Source organism: Phocoena sinus, chromosome 15 (assembly GCF_008692025.1).
Source record: "Phocoena sinus isolate mPhoSin1 chromosome 15, mPhoSin1.pri, whole genome shotgun sequence".
Classification (NCBI taxonomy): domain Eukaryota; kingdom Metazoa; phylum Chordata; class Mammalia; order Artiodactyla; family Phocoenidae; genus Phocoena; species Phocoena sinus.
In genome coordinates this window covers 9,964,186-9,989,371 of record NC_045777.1, presented here as the reverse complement: position 1 = coordinate 9,989,371, position 25,186 = coordinate 9,964,186, and positions in this window count along the sequence as shown.

Genomic DNA, 25,186 nt, shown 5'->3' with positions numbered 1-25,186 from the left:
CCCCTCTCTGATGTAATTTCCTGGTAGTCTTACTCTTACTCTCTCCAATTCCATCACACTGGCCTCACTGCGGTTCCTTGAAGCCTCCGTGAATGCTCCAGCCTCAGGACCTTTGTACTTGCTGTTACCTTTGTGGTTCCTTTCTACTAGATATCTGTATGGCTTGCTCCTCACTTCCTGCAGGTTTTTACTCAAAACTCAGCATCTAGGGACTTCCCTGGTGGTGCAGTGGTTAAGCATCTGCCTGCCAATGCAGGGGACACGGGTTCGATCCCTGGTCCGGTAAGATCCCACATGCCGCAGAGCAACTAAGCCCATGCGCCACAACTACTGAGCCCACATGCTGCAACTACTGAAGCCCGCCTGCTCTAGGGCCTGCGTGCTGCAACTACTGAGACCACGGGCTGCAACTACTGAAGCTGGAGAGCCTAGAGCCCATGATCTGCAACAAGAGAACCCACTGCAATGAGAAGCCCGTACACTGCAATGAAGAGTAGCTCCCTCTCACCGCAACTAGAGAAAGCCCGTGCGCAGTAACAAAGACCCAAAGCAGCCAAAAAAACCCAAAACAAACAAACAAAAAAACTCAGCATCTAAAGATATTTTTCCCAGATCATCCTACATGCAATTTTACACCCCCTCCTATGCTTCCTATAACTCTTTCCTACTTTAATCCTTTTTCATTAGCATTTATCTCTATAAAAGTTGCCATATATTTTACTTCCTTTTCTTTAATCTACTTACTTTTTCAAATAGAGTGTAAGCTTCATGAGGGCAGGGCTTTTTCCATATTAGTCACCGTCCTCTGTGTCAGAAACATCACAGCACTCAGTAAGTATTATATTTCCTTAATAGGTACATTTTGATTGCGCAGATGAGAAAACTGCCCAAAGTTACAAGGTGGATTTGAATCCAGCAGTCGGACTTTAGAATCCAATAACTGCCTCTTATACTGCCCCTCTGGGCTAATGCTTTGGTTCAGGTTCATGCAACTGAAAACTCCAGGAATTAAAACTCTAGGGTGCATGAAGACTCTTCAAAAATGAAACCAAAATTTAAACCAAAATTAGTATATGATCCAGCAGTCCCACTTCTGGGTATCTATCCTAATGAATTAAAATCAGGATCTTGAAGAGCCTTTTTCACAATAACCAAGATGTGGAAGCAACCTAAATGTCCATCGAGGGATGGACAACCTAAAGAAAATGTGATAAATACATACAAGGGAATATTACTCAGCCTTAAAAAAAAAGAAATCCTATCGTACATTATCACATGAATGAACCTTGAGGGCATAATGATAAGTGACAGAAGCCAGTCACAGAGGGACAAATACTGCACAATTTCACTTAAATAAGGTATCCAGAGTACTCAGATTCATAGAAACAGAATGATGATTGCCAGAGGCTGAGGAGAGGGGGTGAATGGGGAGTTGCTGTTCAATGGGTATGAAGTTTCAATTATACAAGATGAAAAAGTTCTAGAGATGTGCTGTACCATGTTGTGCTTAAACAGTAATGTACTGGGTACTTAAAATTTTATTGAGTGTAATCTCACATTATTATTATTATTATTATTTTGCTACAATATAAATAAATAAATAAACCTCTAGGCTGCAGGTATGGCTGGATCCAGGGGCTCAACCTGGATCATCAGGTCCTAACTTCTCTCAGTCTCTGGATCTGTTTTCCTGGCTCATTCAAGCCAACACCTGACAAACCCATCAACAACCCCAGAAGAAATTAAGGAGCTTCTCTTTTACAAGAGTTTCAACAGAAATCCCAGGATTGACTCGGGTTTGCCCATCTTTGGTTACTCAACCGTCTCTAAATCAATCGCTCTGGCCAGGGGACTGCATAAGTTCACGGGTTGGCAAACCACAGCGCATCCAAATCCAGCCCCCTACCTATTTTTTAGTGACCTCTGAGCTAAGAATGGTTTCTACCTTTTTTTAAATTGTTGGGGGAAAAAAATCAATAATATTTCATGATCCATGAAAATCATATGGAAAATTTCAAATTTCAGTGCCCATAAGTAAAGTTTTATTACAATACAGCTGTGTCCATTTGTTTACACGTCATCCATGCCTGCTTTCTTGCTTCAACAGCATTGTGGAGTAGTTGCAACTGGGGCTGTACGGCCCACGCAGTCTAAAATATTTACGATCCGGTTCTTTACAGAGGAAGTTTGCTGACCCCTGCATAGAAAGAATCACTTGGCCTGTGAGTGGGTGGGGCGAGATTGGGGACTCCAGGTCAGATTAAGGTATTAGTTAGGGAACCAACACTGGTTGCCCTTCTGTGGGTATTTATTTAAGATGTGGGTTTGGGGACTTCCCTGGTGGTGCAGTGGTTAAGAATCCCCCTGCCAATGTAGAGGACAAGGGTTCGATCCTTCGATCCCTGATCCGGGAAGATCCCACATGCGGTGGAGCAACTGATCCCGCGAGACACAACTACTGAAGCCCGTGAGCCTAGAGCCCGTGCTCCGCAACAAGAGAAGCCGCCGCAATGAGAAGCCCGTGCACCGCATGCAAGAGTAGCCCCTGCTCGCCGCAACTAGAGAAAGCCCGCGCGCAGCAACAAAGACCTAACGCAGCAAAAAAAAAAAAAGTGGGTTTAGCTGCTCTGACAGAGACTCACAATAACAGAGGTTTAAACTACAATGTTAGTAATTTCTTTCAAACGTAGCAATGTCCAGATACAAGCAATTCAGGACTGGACTAGCAGCTCCGTTGCCTGGGACACGCCTTCCCTCTTGCTGTCATGCCTGGGGTGTTGCCTTCATCCCCATGGTCCAAGCTGGCTCCCCTCCACATCCCCCAGAAGGGGAGAGGGCGGAGGGAGGGCGTGATCCTGAAGGGAGGGCCTGGGAGCCCCTCATAGCTCGCCCACGCACAGCCCGTCATGTGACCGCAGAGCGGGAGTGTGGGTGGGGCGTGTGTGCGTCACTTAGGGCGGCTGGAGCTCATCTCTATTTCTGCTAAAAAGCGGACGGAGCGCTAGCCGACTGTGTCACACCCTCTGTGGACTTGCTGGCAGCCCATGCACCCTCGTGTGGATGTCTCAGTTTCTCGTCTTTCTGCTCCTTTTTCTGTTGCGAACACAACTCCAGGGCTGCAAAAGGGGTGGTGCATTGAGAATCTTCATGTTGTGCCCCAATGGCAGACCCTCTGGTTTTTCAGCAGGGAGGAGGTGGGTCCCTGGGGAGAACTGTGGGAAGACCCAGGGCTGTCTCTGAACTTTACTAATTCTGGGTCTGGGACCTTGGACTCAGCAATGAAAAACCTCTGAGCCTCAGTGAATGGGGTAAAAAAATAAATGATTTCCACAGAGTTGTTGAGAAGACCAAATTGCATCGCCAAGTAAAATTTGAAAGGGAAAAAGTTCTATAAATTATTGTCCACTTTGTCATTATTGTTACCATCTACCTATCTATCATCTATGTTATCCATCTATCGATCGGTCTTTTGATCCATCGATCTATCTATCTAGTTTTTTGCCGAGCTAATATAGCTGGATTTGCATAAGTATAATGGGTCCTTACAAGAATCATAACATTTTATGTGGAGAGAAAGGTATAGTAGTCTTTCTCTAAGCTTTACCAACATACCATTCTTTTTTTTTTTTTTTTTGGTCCACGCTGCACTGCTTGCAGGATCTTAGCTTCTCTACCAAGGATTGAACCCGGCCCCACACAGTGAGAGCACCGAGTCCTAACAACTGGACCGCCAGGGAATTCCCTAACATAAGAGTCTTTGTAAAAATATTTAAAATACCGTATTCTTTTATTTATTTATTATTTATTTTGGGCTGTGCTGGGTCTTTGTAGCTGCACGCGGGCTTTCTCTAGTTGCAATGAGCAGGGGCTACTCTTAGTTGCTGCGCACGGGCTTCTCATTGCGGTGGCTGCTCTTGTTGCAGAGCACGGGCTCTAGGCATGCGGGCTCAGTAGTTGTGGCGCATGGGCTTAGTTGCTCCATGGCATGTGGGATCTTCCCGGACCAGGGTTCGAACCTATGTCCCCTGAGTTGGCAGGTGAATTCTTAACCACTGTGCCACCAGGGATGTCCCTGTCCTATGTCTTCACCTACATTTGATGCTCTCAAATTTATTAGTTTTTGCCAACCTGGTTATTTTAGTTTACATTCTCTTCATTATTAATGAGGTTGGTCATCCTTTATCCATTTATTGGGCATTTATGTTTCTTCTGAGAAATGCCCATTCAAGTATTTTGTCCATTTTTCAGTTAAATCTTTGTCTTTTCTTATTGATTTATAGAAGTTCTTTACATACTCTGGATAATCTTCTAATAACTATAAATGTAATCTTCTCCTAGCTCATCTTTTCAATTTCTTTGTGATGTCCCCTGATGTAGTTGTATTTATCAATTCATTGGATTCTAATGTAGTTGTATTTACCAATTTTTTTTCTTTATGAATTGTCTTTTGTGTCTTACATAAGAAATCATTTCATAACCCAAGCTTATAAAAATATTTCCTTATATTATCTCCTAAATATTGGCTTTTCACATTTTAGTCTTTAATCAGCTGGATTATATTTTGGTTTTGAGATATAACTCACATACTATAAAATTCACCCTTTGGAATAGATTTTTATGTCTGGTATGAGGACAAGATCTAATTTTATTTTTTTTCCTGTGGATTACTAATTATCTTGCACCATTCATTGACTCTCATTCCCCACAGAGGTACACTACCATCTTAATAATAGATTAAATCTTATTATAATTAAAATTTTTCCATGGCTACATTCCTGGGCTCTTTGCTCTACTCCACTGGTTTTGTTTTCTCTCCCTACACCAATACTACCTTGTCTTATTAACTATAGATTTAGAAAATGATCTTTAATATTTGGCGGGTGCATTTCTCCCAAGTTGTTTTCCATGAGAGTTTCCTTGGCTGTCTTGGCCACTTGCTCTGTCATAAAACTGTTAGAATCAGCCTGTTAAATTCTTTTAAAAATCTGATTCTACAGGTTGGGCTCATTTTCACAAGTTATATTTTCCTAGGAATTAAACCATTTCATCCAAGTTTTCAAATTTATTGGCATAAAATTGTTCCTCATGTCCTTGTGCTTTAAAACTTTGCTGTATGTATAGTTACCATCTTGCGATATTGTTTATTTGTTCTGTTCTGTTTTTTTCCTTGATATTTTAGCTGGATATTTGTCAATCTTAGACTTTCAAAGAACCAATTCTTGACTGCCTTGATCCTTTCTTTTGTATCTGTTTTCTATTTTGTTAATTTCTGCCTTTATTTTTATTATTTCCTTCCTCTGTTTTTTTGAGAAGATTCTGCTGTTTTTCTGACTTATGTTCTTAAGCATTTAATGCCCTCACAGTCTTCTAGGCACTGCTTTAGTCGCAACCCCTAAGATTTGTATAGCATTTTTTTTTTTTTTTTTGTGGTACGCGGACCTCTCGCTGTTGTGGCCTCTCCCGTTGCGGAGCACAGGCTCCGGACGCTCAGGCTCAGCGGCCATGGCTCACGGGCCCAGCCGCTCCGTGGCATGTGGGATCTTCCCGGACCGGGGCACGAACCCGTGTCCCCTGCATCGGCAGGCGGACTCTCAACCACTGCGCCACCAGGGAAGCCCTTGTGTAGCATTTTGATTATTGTTGAGTTATAATAATTCCCAAATTCAATAAGGATTTCTCCTTCAGCCATGACTTTTTCAGAATGTGTTTTAAATGTTCCAAATGTGTGGGGTTTCTGTAGTCATCCTTTTGCTATTGATTTCTGACATTTTAATCAAAGGACATAGTATGAATGATAAAACTGAAACTTCATGAAGTGTGCCTTATTTTTGTAGTGAAGAATACAAAATGATATCTTTTCTTTTCATAAGTATATGTAAGTAAAAATCATTAAAACATCCGGGAAAGAGAAACTCCAACTTCAGGCTGGGGGTTTTCCCTGGGGGAGGGGTAGAGGGAAATGAGCTCATGAAAGGTGGGTGGAAGATTAGCGCTATCTGTTATGATATTTTTCCTTTTAAAATTGTATAAAAAGATTTTTGAAACTAATCTGATAGAGATCCACAATATTCCCCGTGGAACCTGGGGCATCCCCTGTAATCAAACACATTGCTATATTTGCAATAAAATGTCTGTATTTCAAATTAGGTGAAATATTAGGATTATACATAGCCTCCCATCAGCTACAGGTACTGGTTTTCAGGGCTTTTTTTTTTTTTTTTTTTTTTTTTTTTTGCGTTACGTGGGCCTCTCACTGTTGTGGCCTCTCGCGTTGTGGAGCACAGACTCCGGATGCGCAGGCTCAGCGGCCATGGCTCACGGGCCCAGCCGCTCCACGGCAGGTGGGATCTTCCCGGACCGGGGCACGAACCCGTGTCCCCTGCATTGGCAGGCGGACTCTCAACCACTGCGCCACCAGGGAAGCCCTTTCAGGGCTTTTTATATTCTGTGAGTGTAGATAAAGAATCATGGACTTGTAGGTATTAATGTTTATTAAATCTGGATGGTGTAAAAACAGGTCTATCTGTTCCATTATTTGTTTGCATTTCTCTGAATATGTGAAATAGTTCCAAATGTACGATTATTAAAACTTTTGTTAAAAGATAAGAAGGACTCTTTCCTCCACGTGGTAAATGAAAATCTATATTAAAAAAAATAGAGTCTACATGCAATGTGGTTTGTTGGGTTGGCTCTTGGAAACTGGTGACATCCGAATGCAGCCTGTAGTTTAGTTAGTGGTATTTTACCAGTGCTAATTTCTGAGTTTTGACAGATGCACAATAACACGGTAATATGTTAACTTTGGGGGAAGCTGGATGAAGGACATAAGGGAACTCTGTACTATATTTGCGATTTTTCTGTAAATTTAAATTATTTCAAAATAAAACATTTACTTAAAAGAAAAGAGGGGTAACACTCAGCGTTGGTGAGGGTATGGACTTAAGGGCTATCAGGAACCCATAAATGCTGGTTAGTGGGAGTGTCAATATTTTAAGGGTATATTAGTTTCCTAGGGCTGCCACAACGAATAACCACAAAGTAAGTGGTTTAAAACAACAGAGATTATTCTCTCTCTGTTCTGTTCCTAGGCTTGCAGCTGCATCATTCTGATCTCTGCCTCTGTCTTCACATGGTGTCTTCTTGGGTCTCTGTCCCTGTCTCTTTTTCTTCTTCTTACAAGGACACCGGTCACTGGGCTAAGGGCCCACCCTACTTTAGTATGACCTCATCTTAACTAATTACATCTGCCATGACCCTATGTCCAAACAAGGTCACCTTCTGAGGTTCTGGGAAGGAAAAGAATTTTAGGAGCACAGTATTCAATCCAGTAGAGAAGGTAATTTAAATGTGAATCACATTCGCCGCAACAACCCTGCTCCTGGGTAATATCCACAAGGAATATTCCCACATGTAGGCAGCATCGTGTTTACGAAGTGTGTGTTGCAGCATGGTATTAGGAATGATAAGCTAGAACCCAGCTAACTCTCCATTATGGATAGATATAGCCAAACAAACTGTTTCATTCACATTCAAAAAAATCTGTGAAACAGTTTAAGAGAATGGGGGATACTCCAAGTATTACTAACATTGGCAGTTTTTTCAAGTGAGAAAGAAAAGTTAGGGTACAATATATACAGTTTGATCCAATTTATGTATTTTTTAATACACAAAAAGCTACGAATTTTTATATGGGTACAAACGCACAGGAGAATCTGGACGACTACACACCACAAAGGATACTGATTCTAAGAAGGGAGTAAAAAAAGGAGAGCTGTGATGTGGACTGTTTGTTCTATGTGGTTTTGACATTTTTGTAACAGAAAAGTTTTAAGCTGCTTCTTATTAAAATTAAAATTAAACTAAGCAAGATGTAGATCAATACACATAATTGATCCCAGTTTTGTAAAGAAAAAAAATATATAGGTGATATATATATATAATATTTATATATATAAAAAATATATATATGTGATATATATATATATATATATGATTTTCCATAAACACACATACTTTTTAAAATGTATGGAGAAAAAAAGCCTGAAATAATTTACAGGTGGTATATATTGCTGTTCACTTTTCATTTTATATACCTTTTTAATTGTTTGAATATTTTCTTCAATCTTTAATACAAGATGCATTCATTCTGTAATTTAATATTTTAATAATGTTTTAGCAAAAATTTTTCTGAGGTTTAATTCATTCTAAGCGTCCAAATTTTCTGTTGACCATCACAGGTATGAAAAGCAAAGCAAAGCTCCAGTGACCTGGTTCATACCTAACTTTGAGTTGATGTGTAACTCTGATATGACCAGCACACATAACATTACAAAAGCGTAGGACCACTGTTCTGATATAGTTGTTAAATTCCCTCCATACTTTTGGGATCTGAAGAGGAAATTATAAGCACAGGCTTCACAGTGATATTTTTTATTGTAAATCTCTGTTTATTATTTTAAAACTTTACTGCCCAATATGGTAGCCACCAGCTACATGTGGCTCTTTAAAATTAAATGAATTAAAATGAAATAACATTAAAAATTTAGTTCCTCAGTCACACTAGCCCATTTCAAGGGCCCAAGAGTCACTTTGGTTAATGGCTACCATATTGGATGATGTAGATTATAGAACATTTCCATCAATGTGGAAAGTTCTATTGGACAGTACTGGTTTAAAGCACAACGATATACAAACATTCTTGTTGTTTACCTCATTTGGTAGGATTTTTACCGTGGGAAGCCATTCTTTGTTTTAGGTACTCAGAGACATCCAGGGGAAGGTAGTTCAGTGGATAACTTCTCCTTAAGTCCCCACTTTTGAGAGCAGGTCGTGTGCGATTCTGGGTTCATTATCGCACTGACCTGCCACCCTAGTCCCTCTGCATCTCTCCATGCATTTAAAATATCCCAGTAGATCCTATGAAGTATTCCCATGTTCTGGTCAAACTGGTTTATGAAACCACGATTTGAGAAGTCCAGTCTTGCAGGCGGCAGGGCCCTGCCTTTGTGTGGCCGTAATAAGGTTATTTATGGAGGATGGAGACGACTCTCAGAGAAGATGAAAGGTTTGATGGTAAAGGAAAGCAGAAGCTCGGAGAAGCAGGTTTCTCCTTATAGCAATGACTCTCCAGATAAGATAAATCACCTGGGACCATTAAACCTTCAAGAAGAGTGCTTGTAAACCTCCCCTCGAAACTAACAAAGCATCTTCTCTCCTGGAGCTGCCCATGTGGTGAGGGGCTCACAGCTTTTCCCAAACCATCAGCTAGTCACAGTGTTACCCTACTGGGCTCTCTACCCAGGACGCTGAACCAGAAAATCACTTTCGAAGTCATTCCTTAAGGTGGCCAACTGTCCCTAGTTTGCCAGGTACTGAAGAATTTCCTGGGATTAAACCTGGGAAAGTCACAGGCAAAACCTGGGTGGCTTGGTCAACCTACTTCCTCTGTGCCTTGAGGACAAGCAATTCCTGGGACTCAGCAGGGCAACGGAATTTTTTTTTTTTTTCATATTTAGCTATCATTTATTGGGTTCTACTGTGGGTTAGGCAAAGATAGCGCTTTACTTGCTTTTTCTCCTTTAATCCTCACAACCAAATGGGGGTGGTGTTATTATTATGATTCCCATCTGACAGATGAAGAAACTGAGGCTCAGAAAGTGGAAATGACTTGCCCAAGGTCACACTGAAACAGTATCCATGTCTCCACAGCCCATGCTCTGAATTGCTCTATTTCTCTTTCTCTTGTTTTTTAATTGGCCTCCTGCACAAATGGGGATCTGTGGGGTTTCCAGAAGCTTCCCACCAAAAAGGACTTGGAAGCAAGCATGCTTTCCTTGTTAACCAGGAGGGCAGGAGAAGGCCCCAGAGGGTCAGACTTGCACCTGAACTGCGTTTGCATGTTCAAAAGTCAAGTCTAATTTTCTATAACTGTCTGGACCTTTTCACTGGCAAAGGCCAAGTTGGAAAGGTGGTCAATAAATCACTCACAGATGTACCCTGGCCATGGCTGCGCAGACCCCTTCCTGCTCGCCTCACCGCCTGGGTGCTCTCGAAACAGGACAAGGTGAGATTTCCCCAGCAAATTCAGTATATCTCGGAGTTCAGAGCACCTGTGACCAACGGGAAGTCGGGCTACACCAAAGTCCTCTCCAGAGGTGAGAGATGAAAGCATCCCTTTATTGAGGGTTACATGCGCCAGGCAGGGCTTTATTTCATTCCCTTCCCACATCTCACTATCTGTGAAATAGATAAGATTGTTATTCCAGCTCAGAGATGAGGAAACTGAATGGATTTTGTCCCGAGGGGACACGTGGCACTGTCTGGAGACAACTGTGGTTGTGGAAACTTCCGGGGGAGGTGCTACTGGCATCTAGTGGGTAGAAGCCAGGGATGCTGCTAAATGTCCTACAACGCACAGGACGGCCCCCTTCTTCCCCAACTAAGAATTCTCTGCTGTGCACGGCAATAGTGCTGAGGTTGAGAAACTCTGGTCTAAACCAAGAAAAGGCCCACAGTTTCTGATGGATCCCGTCACCCCAGAGCTTGAGGGATTCACCTAGAATCTCAAGCCTTGCAAGGGGCACAGTAGCTATTAGATCCCTCCTGCCCTCAGCTTCCTGTACCTCGAAGAACAATCACTCAAAGGTCAGTTTAGGAGGGTACAGATTTTGTGTTCATCTGATGCTGGAACAGTGCTAGGCACGAAACAGGTGCCCAGGAAATACATGTTGCATGAATGAATGAATGAATATGAAGTACCATGCATCGAGGGCTTTCTGTCTGCCAGGCTTCATACCAAGCATATTACCAGCATCACCTTGTTCAATCCTCAGAACCTATCTCAGAGGTAGGCATTGCGACTCCCGGTCTTAGATTACAGAGCAGGACACAGGGCACAGGGAGAAGAGGTCCCGTGCCAGGGTCACACAGCTGGACAGTGATGTAGTGTGTCTCCAATTCTACTGCACTGTGTCACGCCAGAGTCTCCAGAAATAAGAACAAATTCTGGGGCTCAGATGCAGTAACTTTTCTCATTGTCCTGGGATTTATGAATACACCCCTCTTTGTAGCACTGACCTTTTTTTTTTTTTAATTAGTTTTGGCCCTATTAGGTGCCATAGAATATACAATAAATAAAAGAACTTTGGAGACAGATGAAGAAAAGGCCCCATTGGCAAAGCTGTCCTGTGATCAGAAAGAAAAAGTTTGAAATGATATTTCGCAGTCGGAGATGAAGCCACATAGGGATTACAGGCTTCTCTGGCCTTTCATTTCTCCAGAGACTGGAGGCCCCTTGACCAGGAGGGCAAGACAGTTTCCCACCCAGAGGCCCAGGCTTGACTTCCTCAGATTTCTGTCAACACCCAACGTTTTAATGAGTCTACCGAAGATGTGGGCTCTCCATTGTATTTCCATTTTATGACATCTTTTTATATACCAGAGGAGAGCGTTCAGAATAAAAATGAGCCAGGCTTTTAGGGCTCCTTTTTATTATTAGCATTTGGTAAAAAACAACCTTAATGAGGTGTTAAGAGTCATCCTGCAGCCTATTGTACCAGAGGCCTGGGAGCTCATAAAATCCTGAAAAGCCACAGGGCAATTTATGATCCTTGATACCACCCCTTCCTGACAAAGCTTCCGAGGGCGCATCCTTAGTTCTGGGGTGCTTCCGGCAATTTACACGCCCAAGCTGCTTCAGCTACCAGCTGAATTAAACCTTATTAAATGCCTGCGAGGATTCTCCTTGCCAAGCTGCTCACTTCAGAGAAACTCAGCCGGGTCCACCCGGCACGAATTCAATTTTACGTTGAGTTTGGACCAAAGGACCCTAGGGATTGACGGTTCACGTTTCTGTCCTCACTGGTGAGGAACCGAACAGTGACGCTGCCAGAAAGAAAACAAAAGCAATGACTTTTGCTTCTCAACAAGGAGAAGAATTCCTTGGCAAATAAATACAGTGATATTTTCCGAATCAGTCAACATTCTTCCTGAAATAAGCTTCATTTAAGGCTGAGGGTTTGGGTTTTTTTTTCTCCCGCCGCAGAAAGATATGTTACCTATTAGTGATGAAAAACAAATCAGGGGACTTCTCTGGTGGCGCAGTGGTTAAGAATCCGCCTGCCAATGCAGGGGACACGGGTTCAAGCCCTGGTCCGGGAAGATCCCACATGTGGCAGAACAACTAAGCCCGTGTGCCACAACCACTGAGCCTGTGCTCTAGAGCCCGAGAGCCACAACTACTGAAGCCCGCATGCCTAGAAGCCCATACTCCACAACAAGAGAAGCCACTGCAATTAGAAGCCCGCGCACCGCAACCAAGAGTATCCCCGCTCACCGCAACTAGAGAAAGCCCATGTGCAGCAACAAAGACCCAACACGCCCAAAAAAAAATAAAATAAATAAATTAGTTTAAAAAAAAACCAAAAAAAAAAAAAAAAAAAAAAAAACACCCAAAAATAAATCAGCCTCTGGAATGGGAAGAGATACCTCAGGTTTAATCTTGGAGTTTATAATTTGAGGAAAAAGGAAATAATTTAATCCTTCATAACCTTCTCATTTGGAATTTTTTTTTCTTTAAAGAAAATCCTATATATCACAATATATATTGACCCTTCCTAACTTTACTCAGTTAAACCTTATAATTGGTCAATAACACTGTATTATATACTTCAAAAGTGCTAAGAGACTAGATCTTAAATGTTCTCATCACACGCAAAAAAGATATGTGATGTGACAGAGGTATTAGCTAAGGCTTTGATGGTAATCATATTGCAGTATATAAATGTATCAAATCAGCATGTTGTACACCTTAAACTTACACAATGTTATATGTCATTATCTCAATTTAAAAATCTCATAGGGCTTCCCTGGTGGCGCAGTGGTTGGGAGTCCGCCTGCCGATGCAGGGAACACGGGTTCGTGCCCCGGTCCGGGAAGATGCCGCGGAGCGGCTGGGCCCGTGAGCCATGGCCGCTGAGTCTGCGCGTCCGGAGCCTGTGCTCCGCAACGGGAGAGGCCACAGCGGTGAGAGGCCCGCATACCGCAAAAAAAAAAAAAAAAAAAAAAAAATCTCATAATTGAATCTTAGATTGCTATTTTTTCATTGCTATTAAATTGTAATATCAGTATTTCACACAATCCCGATTTGATTTTCATAGTTCCTTTCAATGGAATACCATTTATATTTAACTTGAAAACATATGTTTATAGTTCCCTTGAGTGAAATATAAAGAAAGTGTGACTTATTTTGTCATGCAAGATTTCGTGGTGTTTCCAGAGCCTGACTGGATAAATAATTCACAGGTGAACTCTACGTTTGTTTCCTAGGTCCTCTGGGGAGACTTATGGGGGATAAACCCCACAAGATTTGGTGTTGGAAGGCTAGAGTGAAAGTCTTGAAGTGACACTTAGCCACAGTGTGGTCTTGGGACTGTCCCGTCACTCACTGTCACTGACCCCAAATGTTTTTATTAGTAAAATGAAACCAATTATAACTATGTCCCTGGTTGTTAAATTTCTATTATTTATTTTCATTTACAATTATGTAATTGGGTGTAAACTATGAGCAAGGTGCTGTGAATGCATTACGTCACTTAATTTTCTAAATAACCTAAAAAGGGGCACAGTTGTTAGTACACTCATATCACAGGTAAGGATCCTGGGCCTCAGAAGGGTTAACCGACTTGCCCACGGTCACACAGCCTCCAAGTGGCAGAGCTGGGATTTGAACCCGAGAACATGTGACTGCAGAAACTGCCCCAAATCACTCAACTGCCTCTCTGGGATGATGTAAATGAGATTGATTGAGAGCTGTAAAGCCATCTCTAAACGCCTGGTTCAGAGAGATGTGGCCAAGGCGTCACAGACTTTCGAGAAGAAAAAGGCACTGGGAATTACCTAATTAAGTAACCCAATTTTAGAATGATGAGGCTGAGAGCCTACCTTAGGTTACAAACTAGGAATGAGATTTCAGATGAGAAGAAAGATCCCCAGCTGCCCCCGAGTCTCACTGCAGTGTCGTGATTAAATACTCAGACTTGGGATCCAGAAACCTGGCTTCTAATCTGAGCTTCTAATCATTCACTAGCTGTGTGATCCTGGACAAGGTTCATAAATTCTCTATACCTTAATTTCTGCATCTATAAAATGGGATGGATGAGAGTAATTACAGAAGGACTAAATGAGTTTAAAACATGTAAAATGCTTAACACAGTGTCTAATGGTGACTTATATACATATAAATGTATCATTATTCTAGCCACAACTAATATTTGTAAAAATCATATTATCCCTAGTTGATGAGTTGAACATAAAGAGAAATCCATGGGGTACCATTATAAACTCTATCCCTTGGTAAACAGCTAAGGATGAATGAACTTGTACAAGTCATCTTTTTTCTTTTTTTCAAATTTTATTTATTTATTTTTGGCTGTGTTGGGTCTTCATTGCTGTGCGTGGGCTTTCTCTAGCTGCGGCGAGCGGGGGCTACTCTTTGTTGTGGTGCACGGTCTTCTCATTGCAGTGGCTTCTCTTGTTGTGGAGCACGGGCTCTAGGCGCGCCAGCTTTAATAGTTGTAGCACACAGACTCGGTAGTTGTGGCTCATGGGCTCTAGAGAGCAGGCTCAGTAGTCATGGCACATGGGCTTAGTTGCTCTGCGGCATGTGGGATCTTCCCAGACCAGGGCTCGAACCCATGTCCCCTGCATTGGCAGGCATATTCTTAACCACTGCGCCACCAGGGGAAGCCCTACAAGTCATCTTTGTAAAACACTAATCTGATCATTTCATTGCCTGATTAACTCTTTGCCATAAAATATTTGCAAATCATATATCTGATAAGGGATGAGTATCTGGAATATATAAAGAACTCTTGCAACTTAAAAATTTTATTGGGGCTTCCCTGGTGGCGCAGTGGTTGAGAGTCCTCCTGCCGATGCAGGGGACACGGTTGTTAGTACACTCATGTCACAGGTGCCCCGGTCCGGGAAGATCCCACATGCCGTGGAGCAGCTGGGCCCATGAGCCATGGCCGCTGAGCCTGCATGTCTGGAGCCTGTGCTCCGCAACAGGAGAGGCCACAGCAGTGAGAGGCCCACGTACCGCAAAAAAAAAAAACAAACAAACTATTTTTAAGACAAATGGCTCAATATAAAAATGGGCAAAAAAATTGAATAGACAGTTCCCCAAAGAAGATACATAAATGGCCAGTAAGCACATAAAAAGATACTCAACATCATTAGTCATCAGGGAAGTACAAACCAACATTATAATGAAATACCATTTCTCACTCTCTAGGGTAGCTATAATTTAAAAAATGGACAGTAACAAGTGTTGACAAGGATATAGAGAAATTGGAATGCTCATGCATTGCTGATGGAAATATAAATGGTACAGTCACTTTGGAAAACGGTTTGGCAATTCCTCAAAATGGTAAACATAGAATTTCCATTGACCAAGAAATTTTACTTTTAGGTATATTGTCAAGAGAATTGAAAACATATGCTTATGCAAAAACTTGTACATGAATATTTATAGCAGCATTATTCCTAACAGCCAAAAAGTGGAAACAATCCAATCATCTACTTACTGATAGATAAAATGTGGTACATTCATACAAGGGAGTCATAAAAAGGAATGAAAAATGGAACAGAATAGAGTCCAGAAATAAACCCATTATATGGTCAAATGATCTTCAAAAAGGGTGCCAAGGGCTTCCCTGGTGGCACAGTGGTTGAGAGTCCGCCTGCCGATGCAGGGTACGCGGGTTCGTGCCCCAGTCTGGGAAGATCCCACATGCCGCGGAGCGGCTGGGCCCGTGAATCATGGCCGCTAAGCCTGCGTGTCCAGAGCCTGTGCTCCGCAATGGGAGAGGCCACGACAGTGAGAGGCCCGCGTACTGCAAAAAAAAAAAAAAAGGGTGCCAAGATAACACAATGGGGAAAGGATAGTCTTTTCAACAAATGATGCTGGGAAAACTGGATATCCACATGCAGAAGAATGAAGATAAACCCTTGTCTTACACCATATATAAAAGTTAACTCAAAACAATAAAAACTTGAACATGAGACCTGAAACTATAAAACTCCCAGAAGAAAATATAGGGGGAAAGTTTCATGACATTGGAATGGGCAATGACTTATTGCATATGACACCAAATGCACAGATAACAAAAGCAAAACATAGACAAATGGGACTACATCGAACTTAAAAACTTCTGCACAGGAAAGGAAACCATCAACAGAGTGAAAAGGCAAACAATGAAATATTTTCAAACCATATATTGGATAAAGGGTTAATATCTAGAATATATAAAGAACTCCTACAACTCAATAACAACAACAACAACCTGATTAGAAAATGGGCAAAGGACTTGCATAGACATTTCTCCAAAGATATATAAATGGTCAAGAAGCATATGAAAAGATGCTCAACATCACTAATCATCAGGAAAATGCAAATCAAAACCACAAGGAGATATACTTCACACTCATTAGGATGGCTACTATCAAAAACCCCCCAGAAAATAACAAGTGTTGGCAAGAATGTAGAGAAATTGAAACTCTCACACACTGTTGGTGTGATTATAAAACGGTGCAGCTGCTATGGAAAAAGTATGGAGGTTCCTCAAAAAATTAAAAATAGAACTACCATATGATCCAGCTCTCTCACTTCTGGGTATATATCCTAAAGAACTGAAAACAGGATCTTTTAATTAATTAATTAATTAATTTATTTATTTTTGGCTGTGTTGGGTCTTTGTTTCTGTGTGAGGGCTTCCTCTAGTTGCAGCGAGCGGGGGCCACTCTTCATCGCGGTGTGCAGGCCTCTCACTGTTGCGGCCTCTTGTTGCAGAGCACAGGCTCCAGACGTGCAGGCTCAGCAGTTGTGGCTCACGGGCCTAGTTGCTCCGCGGCATGTGGGATCTTCCCAGGCCAGGGCTCGCATCCGTGTCCCCTCCATTGGCAGGCAGACTCTCAACCACTGCACCACCAGGGAAGCCCGAAAACAGGGTCTTGAAGAGACACTTGTACACTCATGTTCATTGCCACGTTATTCACAGTAGCCAAGATGTGGAAGCAATCTAAATGTCCACAAACGGATGAATGGATAAATAAAATGTGGTATATATATACAGAGGAATATTATTCAGCCTTAAAAAAAGAGGGAAATCTTGTCATACGCCACAACATGGAGGAACCTAGAGGACATTATGCTAAGTGAAATAAACCAATGACAAAAGACAATGACTACATAATCCCATTTATATAAAGTATCTAAAGTAATCAAACCCATAGAAATCAAAGGCAGAAGGGTGGTTGCCAGGCGCTAGGAGGAAGGGAAAACAGGGAGTTGCTATTCAATAGGTGTAGAGTTTCAGCTGAACAAAATGAAAAAGTTTTCGGACTTCCCTGGTTGTCCAGTGGGTAAGACTCTGCACTTCCAATGCGGGGGGCCCGGGCACGATCCCTCATCAGGGAACAAGATCCCACATGCACACCGTGCAAATAAGAGTTCTCATGCCGCAACTAAAGATCCCGCGTGCTGCAACTAAGACCCGGCGCAGCCAAAATAAATATAAAATGAAAAGGTTTTCAACATCTGCTGTACAAGGATGTGCCTATAGTTAACAATACTATAACGTCCACTTGAAAATTGTTAAGAGGGTAAATTTTTAAAACGCCAAAACAAACAAAAACAAAGAAGGAGAAAGTGATAAAAACAAAGAAAAAGGAATGAAGTACTGATTTGTGTTACAACATGGATGGACCTTGAAAATGTTACGCTAAGTGAAAGGAGCCAGACACAAAGGACTATGTTCTGTGTGATTCCATTGACACGAAATGTCCAGAATAGGCAAATCCAGAGAGACACAATTAGATCAGTAGTTGCCAGGAGCTGGAGGGAGGGGACGAAGGGGAGTGACTGCTGATGAGTACTGGTTTTGGGGGGAAGCTTATCTAACGTGTGTTTTACCCCTAAGGCACATCACAGCCTCCTGAGCTTAGGAATGGTAGGTAGCCAGCACTTCAGCCCTGCGCTTAGGGACCATTTTGAACAATGAAATCAACAAAAAGCACAAGGATATGAGAAATACGGCACTAAATGGATGGACAAAAGGACACAGTTTACAGTATGAGAGCTGAACCAAGAAGGCAGAGCATGTGTCTGGACAGCTCTGCACATGTCTGCAAAAGACCGAGAAAGAACTGGGAGTGTTGATTTGGGGGTTACAAATACATTTTAGTCGGTAGGCTAAAATATGTACTTCTGGAATGATGAGAATTGACTGTCTTTTGAGGACTACCTTGGTGTGAATGCAGTCAGAAGAGGGAGCCTCCTCATTCTGACGGTCAAGGTTTCAGGGCTACTACTGGAGAGTTGAAATTTCTCACTTATGTTCAGCGGAGAGTCTCCTAGCTGACTCAGTGCCTCAAATTTCACCAGAAATTATGCAGCGAAGTCAGTGTTTTTCCTAGCACCCAGAAACAAGAGATTTCACACACTCAAGACGAGTTACAATTTATTACATAGAGTTCTCAGTGGCTGGGAAATTCTAATCAACAGATGAGGAACGCAGAAGTCCTTCTTCCCCAGGACAGGAAAGCACATCTTATTATTATTTCCCTACCTCTAGTTTGTAAGGCCTGGCTCTTTAAAAACTGACACCAGTATATTTTGGTCCCAGGGCGCTCTGGAAAATTCACAGGAGTTGCTAAAGTTCATCTAATAGCAGGCACAGATACCCTTTTTGGCTGCTTGGGCTCTAACCCTAACTCCATCACATCCTAGATGTGCACTGTTGAACAAGTTAACATGCCTCAGTTTTCCTCATCTGTAAAATGGGGATAATAGATGTAACACTGTTGTGAGGATTAGAAGAGTTCCTGGCAAGGAAGAAATGTCATAAAAGGTCATAAAATGAATGCTGGCTTTTAAGAAGAGCAGCTAACATTCATTAGGCCTTTGTTCTATTCCACTGTGTATTGTGTCAAACAATTCACATTGCAATTTTAATTTAAATATCCCTTGGAGAGCCATCTCTAGAACATCTGATCTAAAAGAGAACCTCCCGGGGCTTCCCTCATGGCTCAGTGGTTGAGAGTCCGCCTGCCGATGCAGGGGACACGGGTTCGTGCCCCGGTCTGGGAAGATCCCACGTGCCGCGGAGTGGCTGGGCCCGTGAGCCATGGCCGCTGAGCCTGCGCGTCCGGAGCCTGTGCTCCGCAACGGGAGAGGCCACAACAGTGAGAGGCCCGCGTACCGCAAATAAATAAATAAATAAATAAATAAAATAAAACAAAGAGAACCTCCCCCAACCTGCTTTTTCTATTGCAGAGTGCCCCTATCGTGACTTTCAATTATTTTACTTAAATTTATATTTTTCTCTCTTCTCATCACTAGACTGAAAGCCCCATAGGGACAGGGACTGCATTCCTCTTGTTCATCTTGTATCCTTCGCACAGTGCCAGACGTTTTAGGTGCTCAATAAATCGTGTTGATGGAATAAATGAACGAACGTCAGAATCAGTGTCTGACTCTAGTCCCTGCTCCTAACTCAAAGCCGTGCATCCTCTCCTGTCCTACTTTGGGGTTGGGCAGGTGGGCGGTGGTCACGAGTTAGAGCAGCACATCCAATACAGTAGCTGCTGGCCACACATAGTTCCTTAAATTTAACTTTAAAATAATTAAAGTTAAACACATTTAAAAACGCAGCTCCTCCGGCGCACTAGCAAATTTCACGTTCTCAGTACCCACAAGTGTCTCATAGTTAGTAGGCAGTCCAGATATAGAACGATTCCATCATCACAGAAAGTCCTACTGACAGAGTTGATTTAGATCGGTGATTCTCCACTGGGGAGGATTTTGTCCCCCGCGGGGGGTTATTTGGCAACAGCTGGAGACACTTTTGGCTGTCACAACTTGGGAGATGCAACTAGCATCTAGCGTGGGTAGAGGCCAGGGATACTGCCAACATCCTACAGTGTACAGAACGGACCCCACAGCAGACCATTATCTGGCCCCAAATACCAACAGCGCTGAGGTTGAGAAACATGATTTACAGGAAGGCACTTGGGTGACAGTTCTCTGTTTAACCAGAATGCTAAGTTTCCTAGGATTTGGATGGGTTAATTTGTAATTAAAAGCCTGGTGAGGGGCTTCCCTGGTGGCGCAGTGGTTAAGAATCCGCCTGCCAATGCAGGGGACACGGGTTTGAGCCCTGGTCTGGGAAGATCCCACATGCTGCAGAGCAACTAAGCCCGTGCGCCACAACTACTGAGCCTGCACTCTAGAGCCCGTGAGGCACAACTACTGAAGCCCGCGCGTCATGCTCCGCAACAGGAGAAGCCACCGTGATGAGAAGCCCACGTACCACAAGGAAGAGTAGCCCCCGCTCGCCGCAACTAGAGAAAGCCCGCACGCAGCAACCAAGACCCAATGCGGCCAAAAATAAATTTAAAAAAAAAATGCCTGGTGAGGATTTTTCAGTGTATGTGGCATGAAGTCCAGTTTCCTGGCTTAAATTCCTGGGATTCCGCACTACGTTTTCGAATAGGATATTAAAATCCAGAAACCATTGTCCAGCTGTGTTGTCAAGCGTACATACCTGCCTGTGACAAAAGCAAGACCCATCAAATATGAACGACATCATTCAGACCAAAAGGGGTTTCCAAGGCCAGATTCTTCTAGATCAAGGGTCTGTAAACTACAGTCCCCGGACCAAATCCACCCATGAGCTAAAAATGGTTTTTACATTTTTAGATGGTCAGGAAACAATCAAAAGAATACTACTTGTATGACACATAATTACAGAAATTCCAATTTCGGTGTCCATAAAGTTTTATTGGAACCCAGCTGCCACCGTCATTTACTTAAGTGATTTCGGGGACTGTTTTTATTCCACATACATTGGTGGGCAGTCTCACCACAGAAACTGTAGGAGTCGCAAAGCTAAAAATATTCACTCTCTGCCCCTTTACAGAAAAAGTTTGCTCATTCCCGCTCTGGATACTAAAGATCTTGGTGGATTTTGCTTTATTATTTTTTTCTTTGTTCTTGCTTTATTTTCTTTCTTTTCTTTTCAGGTCATAATTATCCTGATAAATTGCAGGTGAAGACTCAGACCAAATGACCAAATGGACTTTCTTTGGGAAGCAGAGTGCAGGAGGGGATTAGCAGGAATGCAGGGGCGTTCATGTGAAAGATTCCTCTTAGATGAATTTAGGGAACAAAGACCCCATAGTCAATGATTTCTGTGGGTATAAAAGTAGGAGAGTGGCTGGCTCCTTTTGTCAGTTTTGCAGCACAAATCATACAGTTACTGAATACCCCCATCCGCAGTAGTATTCTTTTAATGCTTAACTCCGTGACCTCACAAAAATAATTGCTGGGAAGCAAATTTACTTAGCTCTCTGCCTTTATTTGCTGACCAAGAGGCTTGGCCCGATAGCCATATTGTTTATGGAAATGCTGGAGGGGGTAGGGTGTGGGGAGGAGAAAGAACACAATTTGGCCAGAGAAGTTGGATGTATTGAAAGGACTGAGGGGATTTTGTCTTTGCTTTATAATTGGAGTCAGGATTTCCCTTCAAGTTACTCACTGCAGACTCAAAATCTCCCTGGGCTTCTCAGCCCAAAAGTCCTGTTAAGCTCTCTCTCACTGGGTTGGCATCTGGCTTTTAAAATCCCTGTCATTTTTATGATTATAATGAGTATTACAACTTGTCCAGTGAATGGGCTTTTCCAAATGCTGAGAATGTCTGTGGTCAGAAAAAAAAGAAAAAGTTGATTAAAAATGATTAGTATGTTTTGGGGGAGGTTGAGAATTTTTTTTTTAAGTCCCCAAGAATTTTCACTTTAGGAGGCATTGCCAGTGGCTCTCAATTCAGCTTAGAATTTTACTTTTAGAAATGGAAGCCTTCATCTTGAAAGAAAGTCCTAAAAGAAACTTATTTTGTCCCATACTCTCATTTTAGAAAACAGATGACCCGTTATTACAGTGGCGAGCACATTCAGTGATTTGGAGATTGCCTTGGTGGGCAAAATAATTGGGAGATTTTCCAGCCCTTTTAATCTGTAAAATCAAAACCTGTGTTGGCTGCAACTGATCAGAAAAAAAATTAGTATACCAAAAGCAAAAGTTAGCAACCATAACTTTAGGAGGCGAGAACCAGTTTGTTAAGCCCCTCTGAAGGCAATACTGAAAATGGCTTCCTCAGGAAAATACTTAACCACCCAATCGGTCAAACCATCTGATAACTGCTTATCTTCCCTAATGCGATTGGGAGTCCGTTTGATGCCCCTTTGCATTCCAATCACAAAGCTCATCTTAGGTAAGCACCTTGAGGAGGAAAAAAAAGAAAATTCATGAGTCTCTGCTTCTGCATTCATGGAATTTTCTTTTCACAATAGAAGGAAGCATGTTAAGCTGGGTGGGGGCAGGGTGGTGGTGCTGAGGTGAAATCTTGGAAAGGGAGGGGTATGGTGTTCAGTTGAGGTGAAGTACTTTATTGTGGCTAAATGGTTGAGACACAAAAGAAGATTATTTCATGATGCATGAAAACTACATGAAATTCACATTTCAATGTCCATTAAGAAAACTGTATTGGAAGGCAGTTTCCAGCCTCTAGAGCTAAAATGCAACGCAAAGCAAAGCAATCCTCTGAGAGGGTCGTGGAAGATGAATTGGCTACTCTATTCTCCATTTTTAGCTACCCAGTCACACAGGAAAACTTAAGGATGTGTATAAGCGAAGATTTCCAGGATTTGTGATAAACGTAACTTGCAGTATCTGCCCTCCCTGCACTCACACTCCCTTTTATAATCTGCTAGCCCAGAAGTCTTCTATAAAATGGGAGAGAGGCAGAGTGCCTCCCTCATGAGAGTAAAAAGTTAATAAATGAGAACAGTATGGCACATGGTAGGTACTCAAAAAAATCTTAGCTATTATTCTTTTTTAAAAAATTAATTTATTTTGGCTGTGTTGGGTCTTTGTTGCTGCGGAGGCTTTCTCTAGTTGTGGCGAGTGGGGGCTACTCTTCATTGCAGTGCACAGGCTTCTCATTGCGGTGGCTTTTCTTGTTGTGGAGCACGGGCTCTAGGTGCACGGGCTTCAGGAGTTGCGGCGCACGGGCTTAGTTGCTCCACGGCATGTGGGATCTTCCCCGAGCAGGGCTCGAACCCGGATCCCCTGTATTGGCAGGTGGATTCTTAACCATTGTGCCACCAGGGAAGTTCCTTAGCTATTATTCTTATTCTTATTAGGTTATTGCTAACAGCAATTGTTCCTTTACCCCACCATCTCCCCTTGACAGCAGTTAGGCAGTATCCATCAAATTTTTATCAATATGTACTTTGACCCAGCACTTCCATTTATAGAAATTTATCTCACAGATAAACTCCCAGTCAGTGTGTCAAACAATTCATATTTTTTTTTGTTTTGAGTTCTGTACTATGTACCTGTATTATTCTTTCAGTTCTGTGTTATTAAGGATATACAGATTTAGCATTATGTCATTTGGTGAACTGACCCCATTTTCACTTTGAAATGTCCCATTTAATCCCTGGTAATACTTCTTGTACTGAAGTCTACTTTGTATGAAATTAGTATAGCCACTCCGCTTTATTTTGCTTAGTGTTTGCATTGTGTATCTCTTTCAATTCTTTACTTCTAACCTCTATATTTTTATATTTTAAATGGGTTTCTTGGCGATGGCATATAGTTGAGTCTTGCCTTTTTTTTTTAACATGATGTTTTTTTTTTTTAATTTATTTTTTTTATTTATTTATTTTTGGCTGCGTTGGGTCTTCGTTGCTGCGCGCGGGCTTTTTCTAGTTGTGGTGAGAGAGGGCTACTCTTTGTTGCGGTGCATGGGCTTCTCATTGCGGTGGCTTCTCTTGTTGCGGAACATGTGCTCTAGGTGCATGGGCTTCAGTAGTTGCAGCATGTGGGCTCAGTAGCTGTGGCTCGTGGGCTCTAGAGCGCAGGCTCAGTAGTTGTGGTGCACAGGCTTAGTTGTTCTGTGGCATGTGGGATCTTCCCGGACCAGGGCTCGAACCTGTGTCCCCTGCAATGGCAGGCAGATTCTTAACCACTGCACCACGAGGCAAGCCCGAGTCTTGCCTTTTTATGTAGGCTGACAATCTCTGACTTTTTAACTGGAATATTTAGGTCATTTACACTTATAGTAATTTTTGATATGATTGGAGTTAAGTCTACAATCTTGCTCTTTGTTTTCTATTGTCTCATCTTCTCTGTATTTCTTTTTTCCTGCCTTCTTTTGGGTTAACTGAGTTATTTTTTAGGATTCCATTTTATCTTCCCCGTTGGATTATTAGCTATATCTTTTTATTTTTTAGTGGTTGCTCTAGGGTTTATCATATGTATTTTAATGCATTGCAGTCCACCATCAAATACAATACTTGTAGTAAGATATTTCCATTTCCCCCACATGTCTTTTGTGCTTTATTTGTCATAAATTTTATTACTACTTTGGTTATAAATGTTAAAATACTTTGACATTTTTGCTTTAAACAGTCAATTTTACTTTAAACAGTAAAAACAGTATCCCCCATTATTAACATCTTACATTAGCATGGTACATTTATTACAATTAATGAATTAATATTGATACTTAATTATGAACTAAAGTGCATGCTTTATTGAGATTTCTTTAGCTTTTATTTGATGTCTTTCTTCTGTGAGAGGACCCCTATTCAGGATATCATACGATATTTAGTGTCATGTCTTCTTAGGCTCCTCTTGGCTGTCACAATTTTTCAGACTGTTCGTGTTTTTTCATTTTGACAGTTTTGAGGACTACTGCGCAGGTATCTTGTAGCATGTCCTCAACTGGGATTTGTCTGATGTCATATGTTTGTGGGAGGAAGACCATGGCAGTAAAGCCATTCTCATCACATCAAGGGTACGAACTACCAACACAGTTTATGTTAACTTTGAGTGCCTATCAGAGGTAGTATTTGTTAGGTTTCTCCCTTATAAAATTTTTTTTTCCCTTTATCCATGCTGTACTTCAATGATTTTTTTTTTTTCCAATGATCTTTTAAAGACATTAAAAATAGAGGGGAAGGGCTTCCCTGGTGGTGCAGTGGTTGAGAGTCCACCTGCCGATGCAGGGGATGCGGGTTCGTGCCGTGGTACGGGAAGATCCCACATGCCGCAGAGCGG